This window comes from Athene noctua, chromosome 5 (assembly GCF_965140245.1).
Source record: "Athene noctua chromosome 5, bAthNoc1.hap1.1, whole genome shotgun sequence".
In the NCBI taxonomy this organism is placed as follows: Eukaryota; Metazoa; Chordata; class Aves; order Strigiformes; family Strigidae; genus Athene; species Athene noctua.
This window is the reverse complement of record NC_134041.1, coordinates 32,595,049-32,622,994: the sequence shown is the minus strand read 5'-3', so window position 1 is coordinate 32,622,994 and position 27,946 is coordinate 32,595,049. Positions and strand designations below refer to the sequence as shown.

General features: G+C 51.4%; 1 protein-coding gene across 2 annotated transcripts in view; it reads right to left on the bottom strand.

Moving 5' to 3' along the window:
* TNR (tenascin R) overlaps positions 1-27,239 on the bottom strand; it is an 81,270-nt gene extending 54,031 nt beyond the window's left edge. For both annotated transcript variants that reach the window (XM_074906984.1, XM_074906985.1), the window contains exon 1: positions 26,977-27,239. The gene's annotated coding sequence lies outside the window, so the exon portion shown is untranslated. The remainder of the gene's footprint in view (positions 1-26,976) is intronic.
* Positions 27,240-27,946: the final 707 nt, after the last annotated feature.

The following is a 27,946-nucleotide window of genomic DNA, read 5'->3' as shown; positions in this document are numbered from 1 at the left end:
CCTCTTGAAAGCAATACAGAACTTAATAGAAAATGGCTTTCTTACAGGTTTTTGTGGATCAAGCTCTGTAAAAGGGCAAGAATAATTCTCCCTGCCATACAAAATGCATTGGATGGTTAAAGCCACTATTAGAGCATTTTGAACTATTAAACCCTTCAGGTTTCAGGGTAACTCTATTAGCTGCATTGCTATTGCATCCTGTAGGATTTCCCCACAGGGTATGGCTTCTCAGGGAGCTTGAACCACGCATACCAACACTTGGGGGCATCTACAAAAGCCAAAATAACACCATTTCTTCTCTTGTGTAATGGGGATTTTATCTCCCTTTTTCTTCTTTCTCCGGCTATTTCAGAAGCATCCTGAGGTTATGCCCAGATGCCAATACCCTCACAAACTTGGGCAGAGGGAAAACATCAGAGAGACGGACCAGTGCGTGTGGCGTATGTGTGGGCTTTCCCCTTCAGCAGGGGGGCCGCTTGCCTGGGTGGCTGGGCTTATGTGGGGTAAGGCTGTTGAGCACAGGGCACGATCGAAACAAGTGTACAATGCCTGATAAAGTTGATTTTTTAAATTAGTTTTTAAGATATTTTTTTTCTATGCCTTTCCATGCTAACATGGTCTGTGGAAGCCAACCCCTTGAGGGTTCACCATATGCTTATTACTCATTTTCTACCCTCCTGTCACACATCAAGGCTGACTAATCTCTCCATGGTGGCAGGATGTGTCTCTGTGATGTGGTGTGAGGATGCAGATGATGCCATTAGCAACAGAAGCTGGTCCCATAGCTGCAGAAACCCCAGTCAGTGCCTCTGCATCCCAGCATAGCACCTTACCCCATAGCACCAAGCCTTGCTGCAATGTTCATCCCAGCACCCAAATTTGTCCCCCTGGCCAAAGTCACCTGGGTTACCATGGAGCCTGGAGGGGCTTTGGCTGTTGCCCAGAAGCTCTGAAGACACCAGACAGGGAATTTAATGAAAAGCATGTGGCAGAGAGTAAAAGAAGAGTTCAGCCCTTACTCCATGAAGTTTCCCTTAACTAGGAAGGGAATCTCCCTCTGGCAGTCAGCATCAGGTCAGTCTCATCTTCTTTTCCCCAGCTTTTACTTTTGTTCTTTGTCTCTATCTTGCCATCCCCAAAGGGAAATCACAGCCACTCATCTGCAAATGCAGGGGGGAGACCTCAACCCCAGGCATTTCTCAGTGTGGATAATGTTGCAACACTTAAAAACCAGCCGAGCAGAGAGGTCTGCAGGAAAGCAGGCTCCAAACAGTTTAAATGCTTTATATTGAGGCTGGTGGACAAGGCATTGATCCTCTCCAGCTCCATGATGCTGGTGCCTTCCCATGCACTACCAGGGGTTTTGCATTTTTTTTCCTCTGTTCTGGATTTTTTTTCAGGTTTTCCTCCTACATCAGGCAGCTGTAAGCAGCTCTGTTTCAAAATGACCAGCAAATATCCTGATTCCATGAAATCCTCATGCAAACTCCTCTCAAGCTTCCTGGCCAGCCCTATATTGGAGATGAGGGACATCTTCCCAGTGCAAACCTTCCAAGCAACAGCATGTAAAAGCCAACTATTATAATTTCTCTTCAAGGCTTCGTTGCTTTCCTTAATTTCTATTATGTGACAGTGTTTACAAATCTTCTAACTTGTTATTTATCATGGCCGGAGCCTCTGGTGATGACGAAAATAGGAGGTTTTTCTACCAACTTCCCTCGGCAGCCACAGCTGGTTAGTCATTAAGTTTATCCTGAAGTCACTCAGAGTTTCTCTTCCAATTTCTCCTCCTATCCTTCACTCTCATTCCCTGTTTTCCCTTTGGAGACCTGTTGTAGTGTATTCTACCCCACCCCCATCTAGCAGAGTTTGATTTGTCAACTGGCCAGGAGAGAAGGGCTTGCAATTGCTTTGTCCTTCGGTGGGTTAGGTTATTTTAACTTCATGGTTTTCTGTTGGGAAAGCAATTAAGATGAAAAAGTCCCATCTGTGACTGAAAATGGACTTTTGGTGATAAAAAATGTCCCTAGGTTATCTCTGAGGCTGGTGCAATCTCCTGCATTCTTTTCTCAGTTTTTTTCACCCTTAATATCTTTTTTTGTTAGGTCTTCTATTTATTTCATAGGTGCTTCAGCATCTGAAGAACCCTCTTCTCCCCTTCTTGGACATGTGCAGATGGTACTTTAAACCCATTAAGCTGTGTCTCCTGGAAGCAGGGGCAGAATTGCAAAGGGAGCAATGGGTGAAATGAGCTGTGAGGTGGCTGGTGGAGACAGGCTCACCATCTTCTTGGTTTATGGGTGAGGAGTGGAGAAATGCTCTCATCTGCCTTTGAGTTGGGGAATGGCGGAACCAGAGGCACTGGGGGGATCCTCTATGGGGGAAGGTTGGGATGTGCTTAATAAGGAAGGGCACCTGCCAGCTTGCCATCAAAGTGCAGAGGTGCCACATATCCACAGGTGAACAGGAGAAATGCCAACAAATGACAGGAAATAGGCAGTGAGATCTGAAAAGGGCTGAAAAAGCAAATAAAAGGGCGAATGTATCTGTATGCATGTGGCTGAGCATGCCAAATAAAAGGGCTGATGTAGACATCTTTGTACCTTGCGCAGACTAGGGCTTAAATAGCATTACAGGGACTTGTTGGGATAAAGAGGACCCAGCATGACTTGCTGGGAAAAAGCAAGTGAGGAATGAAGGAAAGGAGTGCACTGATAATGGCTATGCTTGTTCTGATACTTCATTGAAGTATCTTGTTCCTCTTTAGCAAGGGAATGGGAACAGGCTACTTCAATGGTAACTTAAAAGGGGTGAAATTGGTAGGACAGACCTCATCCAAGTTAGAAGGAGGTGAGCGAATGTGAAGGACTCTTCAAACCCAGGGTACCTCCACACAGTAAAGTCTGGTGGTAATGCCATTTTAAACTCCACCAACATCTCTTGGGTGAGTGATACAGCAGGACAGAGCCATTCAGTTCCCTGGGTGTGTTAGAGCAACATCTCATTTCCAAGGATGGAAAAAGCTACTGTAAAAGCTGCTATTTTTGGCTTCATTTGTGCTAATAGAGCAGAACTGGTTGAAATAAATGGAAGCTAAATTCAGGAAATAAGTTGCAAAATAGTGGAGTCCACAATCTGAGAAGAACAGAGTAAGGATAATGGGCTGCAAAAATCTCAGGGAACCAGTAGGTAGCATCTCTAGGGAAGATACAAGGGCTAAAGAGCCCAGGGAAGCTGGCAATTACCTAAAGCGACTGCGTTAGGGGCACCACAACAATACACCCCAATGCAGAGGAACAGGAAGAAGGTAGCACAGAGACCTGATGGACCTCAGACCCAAATAAGAGTTACAGAAAAGGGAAACTGAGGCCAGAGACCTGGTGATGTGGAAGATGGAGCAGTGGTGCAGAACAAGCTCTGGTGGGCTGTCCATTTTAAGGCTGGGCAAAGACCTTTTGTAAATGCACAGAAAGGAGAGCTGAGGAAAGCCCAAGCATGTTGCTTAAATGGAGGAGGACAGCAAAGAGATTCAGTCTTTCCTTTCACCCAGCTAATTAAGACAAGGTGATTATACTGGGCAGAAGCTCAACTCAGACAGGAAGGAGAAGACCTTCCAGGGTATTTAGATCAGTCAGGTGTGCTTGTGTTGGCTTTCTGAAATCCCCCTGGGGTATACTTCCAGAGCTAACCTAACCTAGCTTTGGAAGTCTTCAGGGTTACTCCAACACTGCAGGAGTCCCGGGCAGGCTGAGAGCTGCAGCAGGCCAATCCCAGCAGCTAGAGGCTTCAATACAGGGAGAAATGCAAGAAGTTATTAAGCAATCAATTTGTAAGAACCTGGAGGATAATGAGGTTAGAAAGAAACAACTGACACGGGTTTGTCAAGAACAAGTCAAGTGAAACCAATCTAATTTTCTCCTCTGACAGGAAAACTGGGCTCATGGATAGGGGAGCAGTTGCAGACAGGCTAAGGCTGGTGGTGTGTGGCAAGCAGCTGTGGGAGGGTGACCTGCACTGCAGGAAGGGTTGAGGTCCTTGGGCTGAACTCCAGGGGGAGCTGAAGAGCAGATGCATTGCACAGGATTTAAAATGAAAACCTCAATGCATGATGCCATCAACTGCTTTCTGAATTGTTCCTCTGTGGTAGTGCCTATATAGCTGCAACTTGATGTGCTTGCTCGTGTGTCTGTCCCGAGGCTGCAAGGACCAGCCCTGCCCTTGCTAATTCTCCCCATGGTCATCAGCTGGTCCCTATCACCATCATCTCTGCTGCAGTGACTCCTCATCCTTGCTGTGGGCTGCTCTCACTGGGGGCATGTGGCCACCGCTAAGCTGCTTTACCCCTACCCATCCCTGTCTTCTAGGTTCAAGACTCTGAAGGGCAGCCCTGCCCTAAAGCACACCTTGCAGCCCCTGCCCACGTTGTTTGTCACGTTGCTTTTTATTGTCTCCTCTGCCTTGTACCTCATGCTGCAGCACAGCATCCCCACTCCCCAAGATCTGCACCTCCATTTTGCACCTCCAGGGACTGTGGTCCTGCCGTGCTCATTGCATGGCTGCATTTATCTTAACGATTGACCCCTTCAGTTATTATTAGCCTCATGGTCACCTCCAACACTGCCTGTCACAATGAATTAGAAATAGAGTCCTCTCTGCACCAAAGTCCTCGTTAAACCAACTATCCCTTCTACCTGCCGTAGTCGTCACCTCATTATAACTCCATTACCTTTAACAACAACTCCATTACCATCCATTATCTTTCTTATCATTTCCTTTACAAGGCTGTTATCTGCACCTCCTCCTTTACAGCCATCCCCTCCTCAATTACGTTTCCATTATCTTTATTACCACCCCATTAGAGTCATAATTATTCCCATTACAATTTTGAGATTTGCGTCTCCAACCAGACAAGTCAGTGTCTCCATCAGGCCCATCACCAGCAGCACATCTTTCTTGCTCAGCACTCCTCATTGCCTACATTGCTGAGCACAGTTACCGCCACCTTCCCTGCATTTCTAATTATGCCCATACCAATGGTTGTATCTTAATTATTTTTCATTATGGTTTTATAGTCTTCTGCTGTTAATGCTTCCTTTATCAGCCATTCTGCTCTCCCTGGAGTATCACAGTTGGGATGAGTACTGGTGTGTGAGCTGAGACCCAGGTCAGTGATATTATATTGATCTGCACCAGCCCTGAGCAGGTACATATACCCATCACTGTCCTCCATTGTAATTCCAGCATTTAATCTCTGTTGCAGCCCTAATTACTGACATTATCTTTATCTATACATTTATCTGTTACCTTTCAGCTTGTCTCTGCTGCAGCTTCCCTGATGGGTGTGATCACGTCCTCCAGCCCGTGATGCCCCTTCTCTTCCTGCCTGGGTGGAGAATCATCCCTCACCCTCTCTGATTTTTCCATACCTAAAGCTGGACATGGCTCTAGGGACCATTTATTCTTTTAAATGAAAAGGATATCTGTGTGATGTTAGTAGAAGAAGTGTTTTTGTTGCAAAGGTACCAACTTTCATAAATTCTCATGGTACAGCTCTGAGCTCCGCATCCTGTTGGTGCTGCTCTCCCCGCAGTTTCAGCTGCATGCCCACCCCAGGCACTGCCAGACCTGCGGCACTTCCCCCACACCACCTTCATCTTCCAGAAACCACCCTGGTGACTCAGGAGCAGTGTTTGGCAGCTCTTTCATCAGCACTGAGAGGACGGAAAAAGCTTTTTGGCCGGCATAGGTGGGTTGCATCATTTTGGGTGCCACGGAGCAGTAGGGTACCATTTTATCTCCTATATAGCACTGATGCAGCTGAGGACAAGTGCTCTGCCAGTGACTCCAATGCCCACTCTCCTCGAGAGGACGTTGAGAGATTGAAGTGGTTACAGATAAGAGTCGCAAAACTCCCCAAGGGTGGGGAAGCTGCCAGCTTTAGAGAGCTCGGCCTGCTTAGTTTATCACGAAGATTGAGAAGTGACTTCATGACTTCCTATAAGAACTGTCAAGGCAGGGAAATACTAAAGAAGGTACTAAAGAGCTCTTTACGATGGTGGGGAAAGGCAGAGCAGGAGTGATGGCTGGGAGCTAAGGCAGGCAAATTTGGATGACTGATGCAGCATGTGGGGTTTAAAGTGAGAGAGATGCCTGTTCCCAGCAGCTCCAGGAGGCTGCTGGAAAGGATGGGATCCAACAGCTTGTGAGCAATATTTCCTCCTGTCCCTAAACCCTATCAGTCTGCGGATGATGCTCAGCGGCAGAGAAGCCAGTAACAGCTTGCAGGTAATTAACATCTCTGGTGTAAGAGGGGATGTAGCTCATGTTCGAACACCCCTGGGTTATTTCCCACAATCGATAAGCTTTGTAAATAATGTATCCCGGAGGGGGGAAAAAATGCTACCTTGTGCTTATCAGATTTTGTGCTCTGTTTGGTTTAGCAACGCTAAGACGGAATACGGCTCAGAGGGAAAAATAAAAGATATAAACAAGTAAGGGGGTGAGGGGGTGGCCCTGGGAGGAGCTCAGGCTGGGTCGCCTGGTGCTGCTGCAACCCCTCTGGGATGCTGCTGGGGAGCACCAGGACGGGAAAGCTGATTAAAAGCTAATGAAGAAGCTAATGAAGGGGGAGCGAGCTGCCATGCAGCCATGCCATGAATAGGGCAGATAACAGCTGCCCAGCACGATGTTGTGACCCTGCTGCAGGTTTTGGGGGAGTTTTTCCTAATTGTGGCTGGTTAAAGAGACCAAAGATAGGGAGATGAAGCTTAGCATCTCTCTCCCATTATTTCTTTGCTTCGCTGCTTGTAAAGGCACCTGACGGAGCTGAGCTTGGTGCAGATCACTTGATGCAGACCTTTGTGCACAGGCAGTGCCCTCCCCAAGGGACACGGAGACAGCTGGCACTCTTTCTCGACCATGCCATTCCTGTGGGGATTTCAGGAAAGCACTTAAGCACCCAGCGATGCTCTGTCCACACCGCAGTGATCATGTGGAGAAGGCTGGATGTAACACAGGGCGGCAGGAAATTTAAGCGCTTTTGGGGTCAGGGGGAAGGATCTGGCTGAAGAATTGGGAAGGTATACACAGGTATATTTAAAGCAGCACCAGGACAGAGACTGGTTCTCCTGGCTTTTGGTTTTAATCCATAGCCACAGGTTGCCTCTTAAAAAGAATAAACTGAGATTGCCCAAGTGAGCAGCCAGAGAGCTGCCTTGCTGCCATGACCTGCTGCCAGCTTGAACCTATACTGTGTTTTTTTAACTAAATAAAAGCAAGGAACTGGCAGAAAGTGGGCAGCATGGTGGCAAATAACTTCAGGATTAAAGTAACACTCCCAGTAAGTCCTTGCTAGTGGTTTTGTACTGCTAAGGCTGCTCACTGCACATCTGGAGCCAGAACATCTGGGAGTTTTTATAAACTAAAAGGAAACACAGGTTTCCTTGCTGTAAATTGCAGAATTACAATAGGCAGTAGAGCACAGAGGTTTTTATGAGCTTCAAGGCACTGGAAACTTTTGGCAAAGTCAGTAAATAATTCTGGGGTTGAACCAGGCTGGCCTCATTTTCCACAGTTGTGGAAAAGTGGAAAATGCTTGTGAGAGTCTGATCCTGCTGCTTGGCAGCCCACATCCCCTAACAGCGGGTGACTTCCACTATGTATGGATGACTGCAGACTGCAAATAATCCATCACCTCCTGGCTGGCACCTGGACTAGGCAGAAGAGCTTCTACTACCACACCCACTCCCACACCTTCCCCCCCCCCCCCCCCCCCCCCCCCCGCAAACCAGTTGCAAACGGCAGCCAGAATACTGGTCCCCCAAGAGGGATGTGCCAGGATGCGCTGGGCTGTGGTTAGGAGCAAGCATGCTGCAAACCACCGAGCTGAGAAGGGAGCACCTTGGGGAGTCTTTACGTGCAACGTAATTACATTAGCTATATATGAGCCTAGGGGATAATTTACCATCCTCAGACATACTTTACTCCTTGCAACAAGATAAAAACAAAAGCAAGCACAGTCCCGTGCAGGCGCCGCCTGTGCTGGGGGACTTGTCAGTCCCCAAGCATCTCCGACAGATCAAGAACTGCTGCCGATAGTGCTGGTGTTTCCTTGCAAAGCAGCAGCCCTGCGGGCTTTGCTGGCAAGCAGGTTTCTATGTGTGTCTGGCCTATGAATATCCTTGTATGGCCTTACCTGTAGAAATAAATTAATATTTGCTCAGCTGCTATCTAGCGGTTGGGTTTGCTCCCTGCTGTCCCAGGGAGGGTGACATGGATGCTTGCTGCTCTCTGATGACTGGAAAGGGCTTGGCTGCTGGACTGTTCAGCTCTTTCATGGTTTAAATTTCAAGCTTTGTGGGACTGGCACCATCTCCTGGTCTAATTTTGTCCCCAGCCCACCAGAGCAAAACTCAGCCCCCCCAGGGACTAAACCTTGCTCACCCCAGGGAGATGCTGCACTGGGAGCAGTGTTGCATTGCAGGGGCAAACAGGAGCCAGTAACATCCCCATGAGGGATCTCTTTGTCACCATATCTCCAGAAAAATCCCAGCTTTCCAGGCTGATGGGGCTGGGGCCTGTTAAAGCTTTCCAACCCCCCTGGGGCTGCTGTGGAAGCTGCTGGAGCACAGATGGTCTGAACATATTACTGCAGCCTCTGGGGCTATCCATCCCAGGCACTTTGGCAGGCCTGAATTCCCTCCAAACGACAAAAATAAATAAAATCTCTCAGCATTAAATGCCAGGAAGACCATGAAAAAGCTGGGTACACAATGAAAACAAATATATGGTTAAATAACCTCTCTAACAGTATTTCTATAAAACGTCTCTCTAAATAATGCCAAGTGAAAGGCTTGCTCTGTCCTGATTAACCTCAGTTGGGGAAGATTGTCTGTACCAAATCATTATCGTCAGCTGATTAAAAATGAATTAAACTAAACAGCAAACAATTCCCAAAGCATCCTCTCTCCTTTCCAATTCAGGGCCAAAATAATAACAATAAACCCTATAACACCAAAGAGCAAATGCAGCCCTAAGTCACCAGAACCTGAAGATGAAGCGGGTGATGGGGACCTGGGATGGGATGACGGGGCTTGGCCACAGTCATCCCACAGAAAGGTGGCAGGATGAGGTGTAAGGGTCATAAGGGATAAAGGGGATGCTGATATTGATTAATTAAAATAACCTAAATGAGCTACCCAGTTCTTCACCTCTTGAACAGACCCCCTTTTTGAAAGGCTGGAGTCAGCTAAAGTGACTTTTTAACATCTTTCGCTTACTTTTGATTTATTTTTAAGAAGCCCAGCAGACCCTTGTGGTCAATATATGCAAAGGAAAGTGCAAAGTCACAAATTTCAAGTGTTGGCTGGATAAATCCATCCCAATGGGAGCATGCTTCAGCACTGAAAACCAATGGGAGATGCTCCCATCCCAGCATTTTTCCAGAGAAAACATTACCAGTAGCATCACTGGTGAGTGCCAAGGAGAGGGAAACAGTGACAAACCCTTCATTTGGTACCCTGCACAGGCACCCTCCTTCCCTATTGGAGCAAGCTTCTGGGGAAAGCCTCTGAGTAATGGAAAGGCCTCAAATATTCCTCTCCTACTACTTATTTTTTAGTTGTTTCCATTTTCTCAATTTTCTCAATAACTGCATAGCAATTGTTGGGTCCCATCAGGACCCACCAGCCAAGGTGCTCCAAGGTCCTCCCCATCTTGCGGTTGAACAAAAGGCATCCTAAGCTGGAACGATGAAGGACAAAGGTCCCAAAATTTTCAGGGTGGGGGGTGCATCCTCCTCCGAAGCTGTGCTGGTGACACTGCTGCAATGTCCCCAGGGTCCCACACATGAGCCGGCCAGAGAGTTTCAGGTCTTGGGGTAGGGCTGCTGGCAAAATCCACATTGCCAACGCTTCTTGGATACAAACCCACCATGTAACGAAGGAGAGTCTAATTACTAATTATAAAGAGGAGTAAATCACCTAGATTATTTTAATTTTTTGCCTTTGCTGAGTGTCTTTGATATAATAAAGAATAATTGAGAACCAAAGGGACCCACCATCCTGACACGTTAACAACAGCCTATTTTGAGACATCAGAACTGCAACTCAGCAGTAGTAGAAGTTGTAAAAACTGTTGTTAAAAACTACTTTCTGTCCGAGCAGTTGTAAAAACTTGTCTCCAACAACAAGGAGAGCACAACTGCTGTGGGGTGCCCTGGGATGCAAATATCCCTGCTGGGTCCTGTGCCCAAGAAAACCCAACTGTCCTCCATACCCATCAGCATCCAACCCTGTCAGATGCATGGGGACCCAGTGGCTGTGGGGGGGAGTGAAGCAGCAGCATGGTGGGCTTTTTCTCCACTCCAGCTCATTTTTAGAGCCCATGCCATAAAAAAAGCATTTAATCCTTTTAAGGGGAGGCTTGTTCCTTCATAACTGTCAAAAATGCCTACATGTATGGGCAAGGTTTTCTGCTTTTTGCTCTGCCCCTCTCCATCTTTCCAACACCACAACATCCCTGCATCTTTGCTGCAGTGCCAGCACCCTAAAACCAGCAGAAAGCCCCATTATGAGTGTTAATAGGAGCAGCGTACATACTATGCATATATGCATATATCTTTTGGACCATCTTTTTGGGGTGTAAGGCAATTAATAGTGCAGCCCCGTCAGGGGCTCATTAAGGGTTGCAGGGAAGCAGCATGATGCTACTTTATGGTGCCTGGCTGCTGCTGGGAATTAGGACTGAGGTGCCACTCACTTTGTTTCGAATAGCTCTTTCAACTCGGGCCATAAAATTAATGTCTGAGCAAATAGCTGGGAAAATAGGAAGCTGTATAAAGTAACTCGGCACTTGGCAGGGAAATTGAGATGAGCCACATTTGGGAGATGCTGGATTTTGATTGCATTTCTTTCTCCTCCGGAGACGTCAAGTGCCCTGGCATGGTGGGTACCACATCCTCATCCCTCTGTCCTGCACCTCCCAGCTCTCCCTAACCCCCAGCTCCCTGGTACTGATCTCATCTCACTGCTTATTTATCCATCTTACTTTTCTCTCAATTCCCCCATCCCTTGCATGTTTATCTAACCCTTCAGCAACTCAGTCCCTGCTTTATTCACTGTCTTCTTCCCAGCCTCTACCTTCTGCTCCTGGTTAGAGCTTCACCTATTTATGTTCTTAACCTTTGCTTCTCTTTCCTCTGTCTTTTTAATCCACACATCAGTCTTGTTTATGACCTCCATTACACTACTCATCTCAAGTGCATTACTGGTGAGCTAACATGGCCCCATCTCTGTGCCTTTTCTCCTAAGCCATCCTCAGCTCTAGCTCCTCCACACAGCAAAGAGTGATGGAAGAATACCCTTTGGCACAGGAGCATGAAGTGCAGAAGCTCAGCATCCCACTCCATGGATGCTTCCCCTCCCCAGCACACTTTTTGCCCCACTCTGCCCATGGGCATCAAGAAACCTGTGGCTGGCAAACAGGTGCAGGGATACCTAACCTCCTGCATCCCTTCATCCTGGGATGCTCAGGACCTGGCCACCCTGCAGAGGACAGCGGGTTTTGGGAGAAAGGTCACATTTCACTGTTATTGTGAGACTGGTACCTGGGGCCGCTTTCCCAAGGCTCCTGGCAGCTGAAATTCAAGCCCAGAATATCATCAGATGAACATCCTCAATACATTGCCCCATTGTTACACCACAATGACTGCTCTGGCACCATGGCTCTGTGTCTTTCCTTGACCGTCCTATTCCCACCCCATCACTGCATTCTATAAAGTCGCCTCAGAGAGTCCAGCATGGTTCTGCCTGTAATTTTTCTGCCTCCTCTCCCTCCCTGGATGGTGGGAATTTTCCTCTTGCTGATTCACACCTCCATTGCGTCATATTTTTTTTAGTGCTGACGCTGGCTATGCTCACCCCAGGGAAAGGTTAAAACCCCAAGCTGCTGCTTTGGGGACTGGCCCTCTGCCAGCCACGTGCTGCTGACTCAGCCACAAACCTGCACCTGTGCTGAGCAAACCCAACCCTCTCCCACTGTTAGGGTCAAATAAGGTAAATGTCAAGGGTTCATTTTCTCCCTGCTGCCCTATCCCCAACCCTGTGCTCTCAATCAAGTCCCCATGTTGGGAACAGCACACCTTAAACTTAAAACCCCCCCTTTTTTAGTATAAAAATCCCTTGGTTCTTCCCTCCAAGCCATTCAGGTGTCAATAAAAAGATTGAGGGGTTGGTCATGGCCCCATGGGCATCACCTGCATCCCTGGTGGGATGGAGCCATTTGCAGTCCTGGAAGGGTTTTGGGGAGAGAGCACCCAGGTCTCCCTGCAGATGGTTTTTTTTGGGATTCAACAGCTGGACTGGGTGTTTGCCTCTTCTAATCCTCCTTGCGATAGTCATCTCTGGGGATTTCCCTCTCCCTTCTGTTTCCTCCCACCTTGTTCCACCTCATGCCCTGGATGGATCCATCCCCTGTGGAGGGATCTCTTGCCCAGCCAGACCAGCAGTGACCCAAGCATGCTCAGCCAAACAGAGCATCTCATGCCATGACAGGCACTTTCAACAGGTTTTCTAATCTGGGAGGTTGTTGTCTTCTTCTTTTTTTTTTCTTCTTTTCCCTATTAAAATGGCTCAAGAAGCATCCCACCCAAGCTATCTCCTTCCCAAACCCCATTAATTTCAGCATCCCTTCCAAGCCCCCTTGCCTAGCAGTAATCCTGCCTCCCACCACCAAGGTATAGTAGGACCATGCAAGACCTCACTGCCCAGAAAGCAATTCCAAGCAATCCAAATAACTGCTGCTCGGCAAAGGGATGAAATGACCCTTGAGATCAGGTCAGGAGGGCCACTGTCCACTCAGCTTGGGCAGGGTCCCTGCAGGAATCCAAGGAATGTCTCTCCAAATCCCATATGGTGAAGAAATGACTGATAGGGACCTGCCAAAGGAGCAGCCTGTGGGCAGACTCCCACTCCTGGGCGGGGAGAGCAGGATGTGGCCCATCCCTACCTTGCCCTGGGATGGTGGTACATTCCTGCAGCCAAAGGCCCTGGCTTGGTGCTGTGCCTCAGTTTCCCTAATCAGGATGAGGAATAAGCAGAGTAAGGAATTCCCTAAATAGACTAACAAATTAAATTCTTCATTTTGGGACTTTGCCTTCCCATTTGCTGCAGCAACTGGAGAAACCTGTGCAGCTGCCCTGGATAAACCCCCCCTCCTGCCTGAGGGGGTTAGAACGCACCTTGTGCACACATGCAGGGAGCCCTCATGGGGTGGAATGAGTTTGGAAGGTCTCAGCCACACAGGTGTTCTTCCCCACTGCTCTCCTGCCAGCAAAGGCTGCCTGTCCCTTGCCCACACGCTCAGTCCGGAATGGGAAAGCCTCACTGAGCTGCCTGGGGCTAGCACAGCGTGGTGTCCCTTGCGGTCCCTGTGGCCACCTCAGGGGACATCTCCCCTTTCTCCACCATCCTGGTAAGCCCAGAGGATAATTAGCGAGTAATGAGCCCAACAGCCACAAAGTCAGGGCGGCTTTAGCTCCAGCTGCTCTGCCATGGTGCAAATTACAGGGAAATGGGGATTTTGGCATTCAGGTGCATCACCATCATTAGGGATAATCAAGAGGTGCACCTAACAGGGACGAGACTGCAGGGTGCAGGGAGGCAGGCAGGGGAATGAGAATATAGTAATTTACTGGATAATTACAAAGTAACGAGAGACAATTAATGCTGCTGGCCTGTGATGTAGCAGAGTGGCACTTGCAGCCATGGGCTTGGGACAGTGTGGGGCACCAGCACAGTCACCCTGGGGACTGATTGTGGCAGGGATGTGGGCTGCTGCTAGGCTGCCTCCACCCTGGACAACAAGAAGTTAAAGCTTTTCCTGATGTGAGCAGGAGGTATTTACTGGGACCAGCTCCCTCTGGAGATCTGGCTCTGGACTTGTCCCAGGTGCCATTCTTCATACCAAATACACCAGGGGATAAACGAAAAGGTTCCTCACCTCCTTCTTTGCACTAAAACATTTGTTTCCAGGTGACCACAAGGAAAAAAGGAAGTGAGGAAAAGGATGAAGGTGTTATGAATTTATAACACCTCTGCCAGGCTGAGCCCTGGGCTGGGGCAGCTGCAGCTCTGGGGGAGAGCAAAAAGCCGAGAGCTTTGCCTTCTGCAAAGCCCTGGAGCAAGGCAAGAAGCTGCCTTGCTAGGGACAACCCAGCACTGGCTACGTAATGGGGGTGTCCCATGTGCCATCACCCACTGAGCCTAGGGATCCCTGCAACTCAGGAGTGGAGCCCATGCCAGCAATTAACCACATTTGCCCCTCTGATCTCATTTGGAGAGAGTGCTTTTATCAAGGTCAAGCAGCAGGAAATGCAGTTCTGTAGCTGTATGCAGGATTTAGGAGGACACCCCTCTCCCCTGCCCCCCCCCTCCCCAGCTGATTTTGCACTCCAATTAAATATTTATCTTGATGAGGATGGTTGGCGCTTCCTCCTGAGTCTGCTCTGGTTTTGGTCTGGAGCATCCCTAAGCATCCCACCCTTGGATGCAGGAATTATCCCTGGATGGCTGTCAGGGTCTGGGCACAGCCACATCAGCGGCTTAGTGGGATTGGAGGGAGGATTAGACACCAAAGGGGATAACAAGAAAAGATAAAAGCTTAGAGGGGATAAAGCCCCTGGTGCATCGGGGTGTGAGGCAAATACTAATTGCCTGGGGTCAGTTTCCCTCCAGGACGGTGATTTATGGCCACGGGTGGGAGGCTGCTGTGCTAGGGCCAGGCAGACTGGCAAATTGGTGTGGCTGCAGCCAGCAGCCAGAACTGTTCCCTAGAAGCAATGGTGAGATTTTCCCAGTTTAGGTAGAGAGGTGTGGAGATTCATGTGCAAAAAGGACTTGTAAGTGAAAATAAGTTTGAAGAAAGCATCCCCAGCTTGACATTGGTTAATGGTTCAATTTATACCTCTAAGAATTAGATCCATTCTAATTCCTTTGGTGTCCTGTTTAATACAACCCCAAGCATTGACACTGACTGGGTAAATGATGAACCCCACTGGTTTCTGCAGTGGGAAATTACCCAAATACACTTATTTTAGGAGGAAGGGAGCCCAGGCTGGACTGGATCTCAGCAGCCTCTGTAGGTCCCACACACGCATCCTCCTGGCAGGAGCAGGCAGCCCAGATATGGACAGAGGGATGTGCCACTCGCCCCAGCTCCCTCTGCCTCTGGGACCCAATTTGGGGTCCCTCCTGCCTTGTCCCATCTAATGGAGGACTGTCCTACTGGGTGAGTGGGGTGGACCATGTGCCACAACACAATGAGAGGTGCAGACAGCACCGGGTGTGGTGGAACCCAAATTTGTTCTGGGGGTGGAAATAAAAACCACCAGTGGCAACCCACTGTGCTCAGTGGCCTTACATCAGTCAGCAACTTATTAAGAAGCTGTCAGCAGTCAGGCTGCTGCAGGCCACATGCCAGGGCAGAGGAGAGAGATCTGTGCCAGCACCATCTGGGCATGGTTTGGGGCATGCCTCTGCCTGTCCCACTGGTGGTGTGGATTGGCCCCTTCTCCGGGATGGTGGCATTTGGGGGTCCACATGGGGCTGGATGTCTTCAAATCAGCCCTGGGAGATGAGGACCAGCTCTGGGAGAGGAGGGCAGGTCCTCCACAGCTCTGCAGCATGGTCCCTGGCTGCATGTGGTGGTAGCATCCCCACCCTGCCTCAAATCTCGCTGAATCTGGGAGAAGTGCATTTCACTGGTGCTGGGCCAGGGCTTGCATATACAAGGATTGCCACGCATAGGCTGCTGAATGGGGTCCTAAATTCCCCCTGCACACAGCCAGGTTGCACAGGACCTGGGTACAAGTGAGCCTGCCAGCAGCATGCATATGTGCAGGATGCAGAGATGGTGCACACATCCCCTCCTCCAGCTGTATCTAAAATGAAGATGCCTTATTCTTCTCTGCAGCATGACCAGATCCATCTCTGCTCTGCTTTATGTGGCCTGGGGCAGAGGAGAAGTTTGCTCCCAGCTAAAGGGAGGCACACGCCTTCCCCAGCTCCCAAGTGATGCTCATCAGGATGCTCATCCTGCTGCTTGCGCAGGACCCGTGTGCGCAATGCCCCATTGATGTTAGAGATCAATTTTTCCTGCCTGGATCAAGTTCTGCCATCAGCTTCACGGGATCCCGTATGAGGATTTCTCCTCCGGTTATGTGCGGACTCAAAGGGGATGTGCAAGGGCAGGACCAAAAGTGCTACTCCTACCGAGGAGCCAAAATATGGACAGAGGCTGAGTGAGAGTTCACCTGGGATTTAACAGGTATTTTAAAGACCAGATGTAAAACCTAAGCGCTCACTATTTACAGTCATTAAATGTCCCCCGGTTCATTTTGCAAAGGCTAGGCACATTAACCTGCTGGCCCGGCCACCCTCCGCTAACCGCATCCTCATCACACAAATTCCCCTGACATTTGAAACTTCTTTTTTCTAAACCCGCTGCCTACTCTCACTCCCCAAGCCAACATTTCATGGCTGGGCATTTGCTTCTTGTCTTTCCTGAGGATCTTATAGCATAAATGATGTTACGGAGGAAGAAGAAAAGACCCGTTACTAAAGCATCAGGCATAAGCACATCTCCATCACAAAGAGATTAATTTTTGCTGCAATTAATACCCTAAAACTGCAGAGAAAAGCCCTTCCTTGGGCAGAAAGGGTCAGGTGGGCAGAGCATCACCCCTGCCAGGGCTCACTGCTGCCTGTTCTGCCTTCGCCACCTCTCCTGCCAGCTCTCATTTCCATGGAAACCTGCCCTCATTGCTCCTTTCCCTGCCTGCACACCTGCTAATTTAAGGAAACCAGTTGCTTTCTGCTCCCCAAGGAGTTGTCTGGACCAGCTGGAGACATCCTAGCAGGGCTGGCAGTGATGACCCCCTGCCTGCAGTGCCTGGCATCCCCGGCCCACCACTAATAGGGGTCTGTGCAAAGCTTGGGGTAGGTCGTACCCCTATTTCTGCTCTCTGGCAGCTTGGGCAGGGAAGGGCCAGATCCCTCCTTATTTCTGCCCCCTTCTTCTCCTCTCCTCCCTCCTGATCCTTTCCATGTCTGTCTCTCCTCTCCCAACCCTCCTTATCTCTCCTCCCTCTGTCCCTCTCACCAGCTTTTTTTACATCAGTAAAACACTTGTCCAGGTCAAACACGGTTTCCTGATAAACACATTTCCATTGATTGCTGGAAAGAAAAATCCTCCAGAGCAGCAGATTCTTTGCTCTAGGGATCGATAACACCTCAAGATCCCTCTTATCCCGCACCCAGCCCTCCATCCTGGTGAGAAGGATGTGTTTTGGGAATGCACTAGAGTGGAGGCAGGAAGGACCCCCTCCTGCAGTTACAGGATGTAAGATACAACACCTGAAAAAGATACATGACATAACGCACCTATAAATCCACCTGGGAGATTGAGAGGGCCTGCACGGCTGACCCCTTTAGTGTTGCACCCATGAGTGACAAACCACCTCCAGCTGCTTCCCCAGGCAAGCGCCCCAGTGCATTGGCACTTGCACCCATATCCACACATGCATGCCATCACGTCCCACTCCTCTTCCCTGGGCTTGCCCAAGCGTTCCCATTTAATGTTGAAATCAGGGATGCTCGGGCGCTCCCAGAGCTCCTCTGCCGAGCCCCATAGACAGGATGGAAGGCGAGACACCACGGGGCAGCAACATGCAATGACTGGAGTCCCACAGGCTGCTAATGCACTTGCAATGGGGAGGCTCATGCATCGCTATAGCGAGTGATTTAGCTGTAAAGCCACAATCGATAAAGAGAAATTTAAAGAGATTAAGCTTTCTGCCTCTGCTGCCAACGAGATGCTCCCTATTGGGGTCTCACCTCCCGGACTGCATCAGCTGCTGTGGTACCTCAAGGGCGTGATGTGTGGTTGTGGGTACCCACTGAGACTGCCCGGGTACCTGCAGTGTTCACTTGAGAGTTTTTTTGAAGACTAAAAATGCCAACTGACATGTAACCTACTATGCAAAATGATGCTTCACCCACCTGTCCAGTGAGTGGTTCACCTCCTCTACAGCAAAACACACATGGGATGATGCTGTGAGCCTCACCATTTGGTGTGGGGAGAAAGCAAATTAAATAATAATAATAAAAACATAATAAATAATAAATTGTAATAATAAAGCATAAATAATCAAGAAATGCATAAAAATGATAAATAATAATTTGGGCTAGGAAGAAAACAGCCCAAGTGTTTTGTATGGACCCTGTAAACTACAGGAGCCCTGACTTGAGGGAGCCAGCGAAGCGCTGTGTGGCAGAGCATAAGGAGCTGTAATGAATTCAGAGTTTCCACACGGCTTTAATAAAGTCCTTCTGCAGAGGCTATTAAGGGAACTAAGATGAGAGGTCAAAGTTTGTTACAGATCAGAAATGGTCTAGACGACTGAGAGAAAGATAAAAGAGCTGAGCAATGATGAAGGCACCTGATGGGGTGGAGAGCCTGGGGCATCTGTGGGGCACATGCCCCAGAGAGGGGGCTGGACCCTGTGGGGAGCTGCAGGTGGATGCACCCTGCCTGTCCTGAGGAGCTGGATTGATTTTAAAGCAGAAGTGAAACCCATCCCCGGTGAGGGCATTCATTCAAAACAAAAGCTGCCTTTGATGCGGAAGATGCTGATGCCATCTCCCTCCCGACAGCATCCAGCCTGCACATTAACAACACAGCCCTCAACTCCCACAAAAGGCTGGGCTTACCCTGGCTCGGCACCCTGCTGTTGGTCAGAGCTCGTGTACCACAGCTCCACCAGGGATTTTCACCCAGTTCCATTCCAATTTTCAACCCATGTTGGCTTGGTGAGCGCTTTGGAGGTGCTGGGACGGACATCCTTGACTCTTCTTGGGGCACCAGCACTGGGTCTACCCCTTGCTAAGAGGGTGAGGATGACCTTTCTCAAAGGCAAGACAAGCCCCTGGGGTATCCAGAAATTGAGGGGAGTTACACCCCACCAGGCCCCCCCAGTCCCACTCAGCTTCATGCCTCAGAGCCCCCACTGTGAGGGCTGCAAACCCCTGGCGCCTCCGAAGCCCTGCCCTGCTGGGATGGATTTTTAAAATTGGATTGTGACAAACATTTAATACCTAATAGAGCTCACACTGGCACGGTTAATTAAGAAGGTGACTAATCCAATTCACTTGTGGGAGCGCAGGAAGAGAGGAGCGGGAGGGAGGAAGCCTGAATGCGGGGGGGCAGTGGCAGGGAGGGAGCAGGGGATGGGGAAAATCAACTCAGTTGCTATCACCCTTCATTTCATTTTGTGTGCATGCATAAATGATGAAGAAGGACTTTTCTCCTCTGTTTTCTAAGCGCTGGAGCCACTGGGTAAATGCTGAGCTCTCTCAGGCTCTGTATGAGCATCACTGGGGTCCCAGCCTGGGGCAGGGTGGAAATTCATGTCAGGTCAGATGCTAGCAGCTGAAGGCTGCTTGGGGCTCAGCCATAGAAATCTCCACAGCCCAAATCTTGCTTTTTGTTTTAAAACACCCCCCAGCTGCTTTTCCGGATCTGGATGGGATGTTGAGACCCAGACACCCCAGAGCATCCCCCCTCCACAGAGGACCCTGCTGTGAGGCTGGTCCCAGGCACGTCGGGCTTGCAGAGCCAGCTGTGTCAACATCTGTATGCCACTCACTCCCCGTCCCCTCGGAGTTGATAAATAAAACAAGTGGAGTTATTTTGGCCCCGGGGACAGGGCTGTCTCCCAGAGCACAGAGCTGCTCTTTCTCTGTCTCTCCACGGTGCTGGAGTTCATTGTTATTCCCCAGTGGAGAACAGGACATGGATTGAGCCGAGGTCCCCATCTGCGGCGGGCAGCCGGAGAGAGACTCTTCATATTAGCGCCTAACGGCATCAATGGCGCTTTTAAATGAAGCCCCAGGGGGAAACAAAAGGCCAGAGTGGGGAAGAGCGTGTGGGCGAAGCTGAAGAGGGTTGGGGGGACAGGGACAGAGACAGGGGAGGAGGGGGGAGCAGGATGAGCTGGAGAGGAGGACAAGCGGGGAAAACAGAAATGAAGCAGCTCTTCCTACTGAAAACAGGGCAGCTGGAGGACCTCGGGATGCAGGCGACAGTGCCACAAGTGCTGGCTACCAGCGATGCTGGTAACATTGTCTGCCTCCAGCTTGGCTGTAGCCCACTCCCTCCTGCGCAGCAGGGAAATGCCCTGCACGTTAACCAGTATCCCACTGCAATTAGTCTTTGTTATGCAAGGCTAGTGAAAGGAGACGATGCTTTAGCAAAATGACAAGTGCATGGGTTAAAATTGAGGAGGAAAACCAACCAACTCAACTCAAAGGAAAACCAACTGCCCTCTGCCCAGGGATGCTGCCAGCCTGGGGCTGGTGGCACCCACAGGCACTACTGAATGCACCTACTGGGACCCCGTTGGTTGTCCTGGGGTGCATGGGACGATGGGTGCACTTCAGCCAGAGGTGGGGAGGAGGCGACGACAGCATCGAGTAATTAGTGAGGAATTACATGGAGGGTTCATCCCTCCTGCAGCCTGGAGTGAAGAGTCCCCCGGGGTGCTCCTGCATCGTCCCCCTTGCAGGAAATAATTACTTAAGTTAAAATTATTTACTAAATGAGGCAATTCTCAGCGTGCTATCTCAGAGCTGTTTGCCCAGTTTACTTTGTTACTAGTGCTACATAATAAATTAACTGTGTAATTAAAGATAAGTTTAATGCTGATGCTTTGCAGAGGGATTTTCTTTTAAGTCTCCATGCAAGTATAAGCATCTCTTCTAAAAACACATGCACGTGAGCGTTGCACGAGGAGAGGTCCAACCCTGCGCTGTGGCTGTGGGCAGAGACAAGCAGGGCCAGGCAGAGCCAGGCAGAGCCAGGCAGGGCTCTGAACCTCCCCGAGAAACGCTGGGTCCCATTAGTGCCAGCGTGTCCCCTTGGGGAGCCCCCTTCCCCCCCAAGGGACAATAGCCAGATCGAACCAAATCAATCTGTGTTTTAATTACTGACTGTGCTCTCGCCCCAGGCTGAGCTGTCTGCAGCGTGAGCTTGGCTGCTCACAGCGAAATCGCCCCCAGTGAAGCTCCCTGCTTGTCCCCCATGTTATTTAGGGTGTACTCTGTCAACAGAACCTATTCCTGGCCACAGTGTTTGGCAAGAAAAGGCTGCAAAACCCTGCAGGGAGTAGAGGACTCATCCACCAGAAAAATAAGGAAAATAAAAAATGCGGTTTAGGAATCCACGTTTTTAGCGATTTCTGCTGACTAACACGATTCCAGCTGAAACGAAGGAAACCAGCGAGGAAACAGCTCGAGAGCTTCCCCAGGAAACATTTCCCTGTTGGAGATGGTGTTCTAGGACTGCAGTGATGGGATTTGAGCCCCAAGGATGGGGACCACGAGGGGCTGCGTGACCCAGGGCATGCTTTGCTCCTGCTGTTTGCTCACCCATCCTGCCCCCACCACCCCACTACAGCACAGCATAGGCAGGGCTCAGCACAGGCAGGGCTCGGTGCAGGTAGGAATCAGGGGTCACCTCCCCTGCTAGGGATGAACTTGGAAAGCCGAAGCCCAACCTTTCCCCATGTTGCCTGTTGGTGGGGCAGCTGTCCCTGAGTGCCTCCTTGCACCCATGGGCAGCCCAGCATGATCCAAACACATTGGTATCGACTTGGCTATCAATTTTCAAATCCCAGGCAGCTGGGCCAAGGAAGAGTAATTACTCCAGCCAACCATGTGCTCCAGCTAATGCAAATGGAGCAGCTTTTCCCTGGGACATTGCCTTTCATCCCATGATGGAGGGCTCTGAAACAGAAATCAGTGCCAGGTAGGCAGAGTTAAGGCTGTTTTCCTTCTTCCAGGGTGGATCTTTGCACTTAGGATGGGAGATCCAGCACCCACTGGAGCATCTCCACCCCCCAGACACCTCTCCAGCTTCATTCACAGCCCTGCATGACCCCAAGCAGGATCTTCTCCCCAAACAAGTGAGAGGAAGAGGAGGGAGCTGCCCCAGGGATGAAGGACAGAAAGCTGAAATAATTTCTCTCTCCCATGTCTCTTGTGAGCAGAGGGGAAGGACAGAGAGCCTCTCACCTCTGCCAGACCCCTCTCCTGGAGGACAGCCATTACCTAAGGACTTTTCTACACTTGTAGCTACATGCACTTCATTTCCCCAAAACGTGGGTGATTTTGAGATCTCCAAAAGGAGAAGGAGCTCTGGCCGGACCAAGGGAAGTGAGGTGGGTTGGCAACATCCCACACCCACCAGATACCAATTAAACACCCCTGAATACTTCCTCTAACAATGACCCACACAACCATACACTAGCAGGAGGCTTCCAATCTCATCCTCCCATGGTGGCTGGCTGTGGAAGACAAGCACTGGGGCTCTGACTGCTCTGGTAAAAGAGATGAGGAGCAGAAATGCCTGCTAAAAAGCCCTTATTTAGCAAAAAAGCTGAGAGAGGGGCAGGGAGAAAGCAGTAGATGGTAGCTGGGTAGATGGGTCCTAGCTTGTCCTGGGACATGCTGCCCCCAAAACCCAAGAGCTTTTGGAAGAAAAATGTTCAGATGAAGATCTCTGCTCACCAGATCTCCTAGAGACAAGGAGCGAGCCCATACTGCCTCTACTGTCTTTTTTGTTGGGGGTTTTGGGGAGACCCAGACCCCCTCCTACCCCCAGACATCGCAGGGAGCATGGAGGGAGACTTTAGTGTCCCTGGGGTTTCCACCCCACCAGCAAATCTGGCAGCAACCAGTCATGGGTTATCAAAACCCACACCCATGAGGGTCCCCAGCATGGGGAACAGGAGAAGGGATGTGTGACAACCTGCAGCCATGACACTTACATCCGCCCCATGTTTTCCCAACCTCTGCCATCTTGAATGCTTACGTGCTGGCAGGACGAGCTCACCACACTGGCTTATTGAAAGAGTTGTGTTTTACTGAAGGCAGCTGGTTGAAACCGGGAGACATAAGCAAGGCAGCTGCTGGCTTTGCTGCCTGTACCTTGTCAGTGCTGCTGCCCTGTGGATGCTTTACTGGGAAGAAATGTACCGTCTTGTGGAAATACAAGGCTCTGACATTGCAAAGCATCAAGGAAAACAGAAGGGGAAAAAAAGAACCAAACAATTACCTGGAGCTCATCAAGGAACTGCTGGGAGAGATTGTGATAGGTAATTATAAAGGGAAAATAAATTCAAGCTCCAAGATGAGGATGACAAGCTGTGGAGACTGGAAGGCACAGGAGGAGAAAGGCTCCCAGCACCCCATGGCAGCCTGTGGGTGGGAGGTTTGGTGCTGAGATTTTTGGTGAGGAAGGATGTTCCTCTGAGTATTAATTCGGTCAGAAAACTCCCCGAGCAGGTCCAGAGGCCAAGAGGAGGGTGGGTATGTAATGTCTCAACAGGCAGCGCCAAGCCAGCTGCCAGCTCCAGCTGCCTGTCCCTGGGCTGGATCTGTCCAACTACTCCAAAATTCGGGGCTATTTCAGGGAATACCATAATCAATTAATTAGTGCAGGCATGCCGCTGCCCCAATGGAAAGGGGCTCGCTCACCCATGCTCTGACCCCCTCCTTCAGCCAGGAAATAGGGATGAAGGGGAGAGGTTCTTTCAATCCCTGTGAAACCCTGTTGAAGCAGCTCCTCTCAAGGGCTGTGGGAGTGGAGGCAGCCGATAGGGACAATCTTTAACTAAAGGTCAGCTGAAATGGTGCTGGGCACCCCGGGATTTCTTTCAGGTGCATCAGTAGGGAAGGCTCAACCTGCCTTGTGAGACACGTGAGAGAGTGCTAGGGAGGAAAAAATCCTTTCCAGACCAAGCGACAGACCAAACCTGCACCATATTTTCTATTTTATTTTTATTTTCATGTCCTTATCCCTTCTTATTTCCTTATTTTATTTCTTGCACAGGGAGGGTGACACCAGGCTGAGAGCAGTGATGTGGGTTAGGGGAGACTGGGAACTAACCACCGAGCAGGACCCATAGAGACTTGAAGCTTCAATCACTTAATGCCATCAAATTCAGCAGCCACCTCCCAGTAACTCCAGCCAGCAAACAGGGCATGGTTAGAGACCAGTTCCAGAGAGCTGGGAGGATCCAAGAGGTCCCAGGCTTTGCCTTCACTGGGATTTTCAACATGGCCTGGCTGTAGGATGCTGTTCCCCTGTCTGGGACCATATTATGGGGAGAAGCAACATCTAATGACACTGACTTTTGTTTCTCATTACAGGCACAATTAAAAGGAGAGAAGATTACAGGCAACGGCTGCGTCGTGTCCCTGTCCCTCAGCTGCTTTGCACTGCCTTTATCTATTCTGCTCGGGCAGTTCCATCAATGGATCGACTTCTTCCCCTGCCTAATTTATGACTCCTTTATGTTTGTTTATATAATATGGTTAAACATCTACTTTACACCCTGCACACTTGTACTCACTAATTAGCATTTTTCTTGGTGTTTATTGCATTTGCTATGCACTCTGGCAAGATGAATGGGAGAAGGGAGAGGGCTGGGAGCCCCATAGACACCCTACACCTGGGGCATGAGCTGCGGTCCCCCAGCCCAGCAGGTTTGGGTGCCTGTACCCCCCCACCCAGAGCTGTGGATGAAGATGTTGGCAGCCAGAACTGTGGCTGTGTTCAGGAAGGGATCCCCTAGGAATTATTTCTGCCTCCTGACACGGTCCTTGAGCTGCCCTAAGGGGGACTGAGGAGTCTGGAGCATCACTATCAGGGGAGCGGCAAGAGATCCGTGTGTGCTCCCCATGGCTGCTACCACGCGGTGACAAACCATCCCCGCAGCCTTCTGTCCTCACCTTACTGATGCTCAAAACCCCTTCTGAGTCCCTCTGAGCAGGTTTAGGGTGCAGGCCGGGGTGGGGAGCTCTCCAAGGAGCTATTTTGAGCCCCTCTGTACCCCACAAGCAGCCCTGCAGACACGGGGACCCCAGCCTGTTCCTGCCCGCAGAGTCACCTCAGCTCACCAGGAGCTGAGCCCAGAGGAAACCCCAACCCAGAACAGACCTTCTCCTCAGCCTTGTTGTGCCAGGATTTACAGTCAGATCCCCACCTCCCCCAGCACCAGTATGATGAGCCCTGGCAACCAGCACTGTATCTTCCAGTCCTGGCAGTATGGATCTTCATATGGATCCATACCACCCCGGGCACAGCTCTGCCCTGTGGCCCCAGCAAAAGCCCTAGCCCCTGAGGAGTCACCACTTCTTGCTGCACAGGTACCCTGGGGGGGACCTACTCCCCCCGGCAGGCTGGCGGGGCCAGCGATGCTCCATGGCCCCTCTCTCCTACAGAGCCTGCCTCTCTGGCACCCCATCCTGGGGGTTCGCACCCCATTGCTGTGAGCATGGACCTGACAGTCACATAAACAGCCAAGCTCATGCTCCACAGAAGGGGCAGGAAAACCCTCTTGTGAGCCCTCTGCCTGCCTGTTCAGCCTCCTCCTCCTGCCCGTTCCCCACACCGCAGTTTCCCTGCCCGCAGACACATGTCCCACAGGGGTGCAATGTGCGGGGCAGCCATGTGGCTGTCAGAAAGCGACCCCCAAATCTGGCCCTTCCTTGAGACCCCAATGCCACCTCAAGAGAGGATGTCTCAGCTGACACAGGGAGAGCTTACAGCAGCGAGGTGCTCCCCATTTCCAGCCAGGAGGGCAGGATAATGGGATGCTTCTTTCCCCCAGGCTCCACAGCACCCTCACCTCTCCAGGAAGCATCCCCAGACCGGGCTCAGCCTCCTCCTCCTCTTCGGACAGGTGGATCCTACCAGAAGCTGTAACAGGTAACTGCTAACAAAGCATGCCTAATTAACGTGTGCCTCAGAAGCAGCCTCGCTGCCCCTTCCTCCAGCTGCTCAGCCAACCCTCCATGCCGTGCCCTGGCCAAATGAGCACTCCGCTCCCTGGCTTTGCAAGTCGCAGCTCAGCGCAGGCTCAGGGAGCATCTTTCAGCCCAAAGCTCTCAGACGGCCCCTTCCAGAGGTCAGCTCGCCTAGAGAAATGCACCGTCGCTGCCCGCAAGGTATTCCTGAGCAGGCAGGAGAGGAGGCAACCATCACATACAAACTTCGGTGAATTGAAGCAGAAAGCTGGGGTTAAGGCTCAGCAGGGAGCCCGGGTGGTCTTCGTGTCCGCCAGCAGCATCCGCGGGTGCGGGAGGGAGAAGGCTGCGCAGGGTGGTTTCCACCCCGGCGAGGGTTCGGGATGGATGCTGCTGCTTCCCCGGCGCGGCCCTGCGGGGAGCCCTTGGCAGAGGGGAGCCGTGGGCAGCAGGAGGGAGGGGACGGGGTGAGAAGGCGAGATGGGGAGAGGGTGTGAATGAGGCCCCCCCAGCACTGCCTGCGAGTATGCAGCAAGAAACCGCCTCCCCTCCCCGAACTGTCTCCTCTCACCGTATGACGCAGGTGCCAAGAGCCAAATTTCTTTAACCTCATTCCAGCAACAAAAGCAACTTGCAGAAAGTACGGGCAGCCTTTTCTCCCCCCCACCCCTCCCCCCCAAAAAACCCACCCAACAACCCACCCCCGCTTCCCCTGCACAGCCCCCCGCGGCCGGGCCGGGGAGACACCGCACCGCGGCGGTGGAACCGCGAGTCCCTTCCCTCCGCCGCTTCCCTCCGCGCCCAACTCCGCGCCTCGCTGCCCGGTGGCGAGGGGGGGTACACGCACAAGCACACAGAGCACAGACGGCCGGGGGCCGGGGCGCGGCCGCCCGCGGCGCGGGGATGCGCGGCGATGCGCGGGGAAGCGGAGCGCGGCCACCCGCGGAGCAGCTGAGCCTGGAGGCGCGGAGCCGAAGCGCGGAGCGCGGAGCTCGGAACGCGGAACGCGGAGCCCCGGAGCGCGGAGCCGGACCTCGGAACGCGGAGCCGGAGCGCGGAGCCGTCCGCGGGGCGCGGAGCCGGAGCTATCCGCGGTGCTGAGGACACTCACCGGGCCGGGCCGGGCCGGGCCGGCGCCTCCTGCCGCCGCCGCCGCCGGGAGGGGGGAAGGGGGAAGGAAGGGGGGCGGCCCCGCTCCGGCGGGGTCCCCGGGCTCGGCCTGGCGCCCTGCCTGGCGCCGGCAGCCCCGCTGGCTGCTGCGGCGGCGAGAAGCGGCCCCGGGACTGCCTCGCTGCCGCTCCCTCCCTGGCTTAAATTTCAGCAGCTCGGTGGGTTTTGGGTTTTTTTTGTTGTTGTTTGGTTTTGTTGGGTTTTTTTTTCCTCTCCCCTTGCTTTTTTTTTTTTTTTTTTTTTCCCTCGCTCTCCCCTCTCCGCCCGCCGCTCCCCGGTCCGGGCTCTCCCCGCACGCAGCCACCTAGTGGGCAGAGGCGGGAGGAAAATCCCACCCGCAAACCCACGCGGCACCGCCGCATCGCCTCCCACCGCCCCCCCGGCCCGCCCCGCCGCCCACGGGCTGCCCCGCCGGGCCCCCCTGCGCCCCGCCACGGCCACGCCCCGCCCGCCTCCGGGCGTCGGGCCCCGAAGGAGCGAAGAGACTGGAAAAGATGAAGGGGGGATGGGGGGAAGGGGCCACGAAACAAAAAAGGATGTAAAAAAACCCCTGAGAGACAACTGAGTTTGGCCTCAGTCTCACCGGGCTCTGAATGCAAACCAGTGTGGCCACAAAAGTGGTCAGGGGCTGGAGCACCTCCCCTGTGAGAACAGGCTGATACAGTTGGTGGTGTTCAGCTGGACAAGAGAAGGCTCTGGGGAGACCTTAGATCAGCCCCCCAGTACCCCCCCAGGGGTACAAGAAAGGATGGAGGGACTCTTGATTGGGGGTGTAGGGATGGGACAAGGAGTAGTGGCTTTAAACTGAGAGAGGGTATATTCAGGTTAGATATAAGCAAGAAATGTTTTAGGATGAGTGTGGTAAAACACTGGCACAGTTTGCCCAGAAAGGTGGTAGATGACCCCTGGAA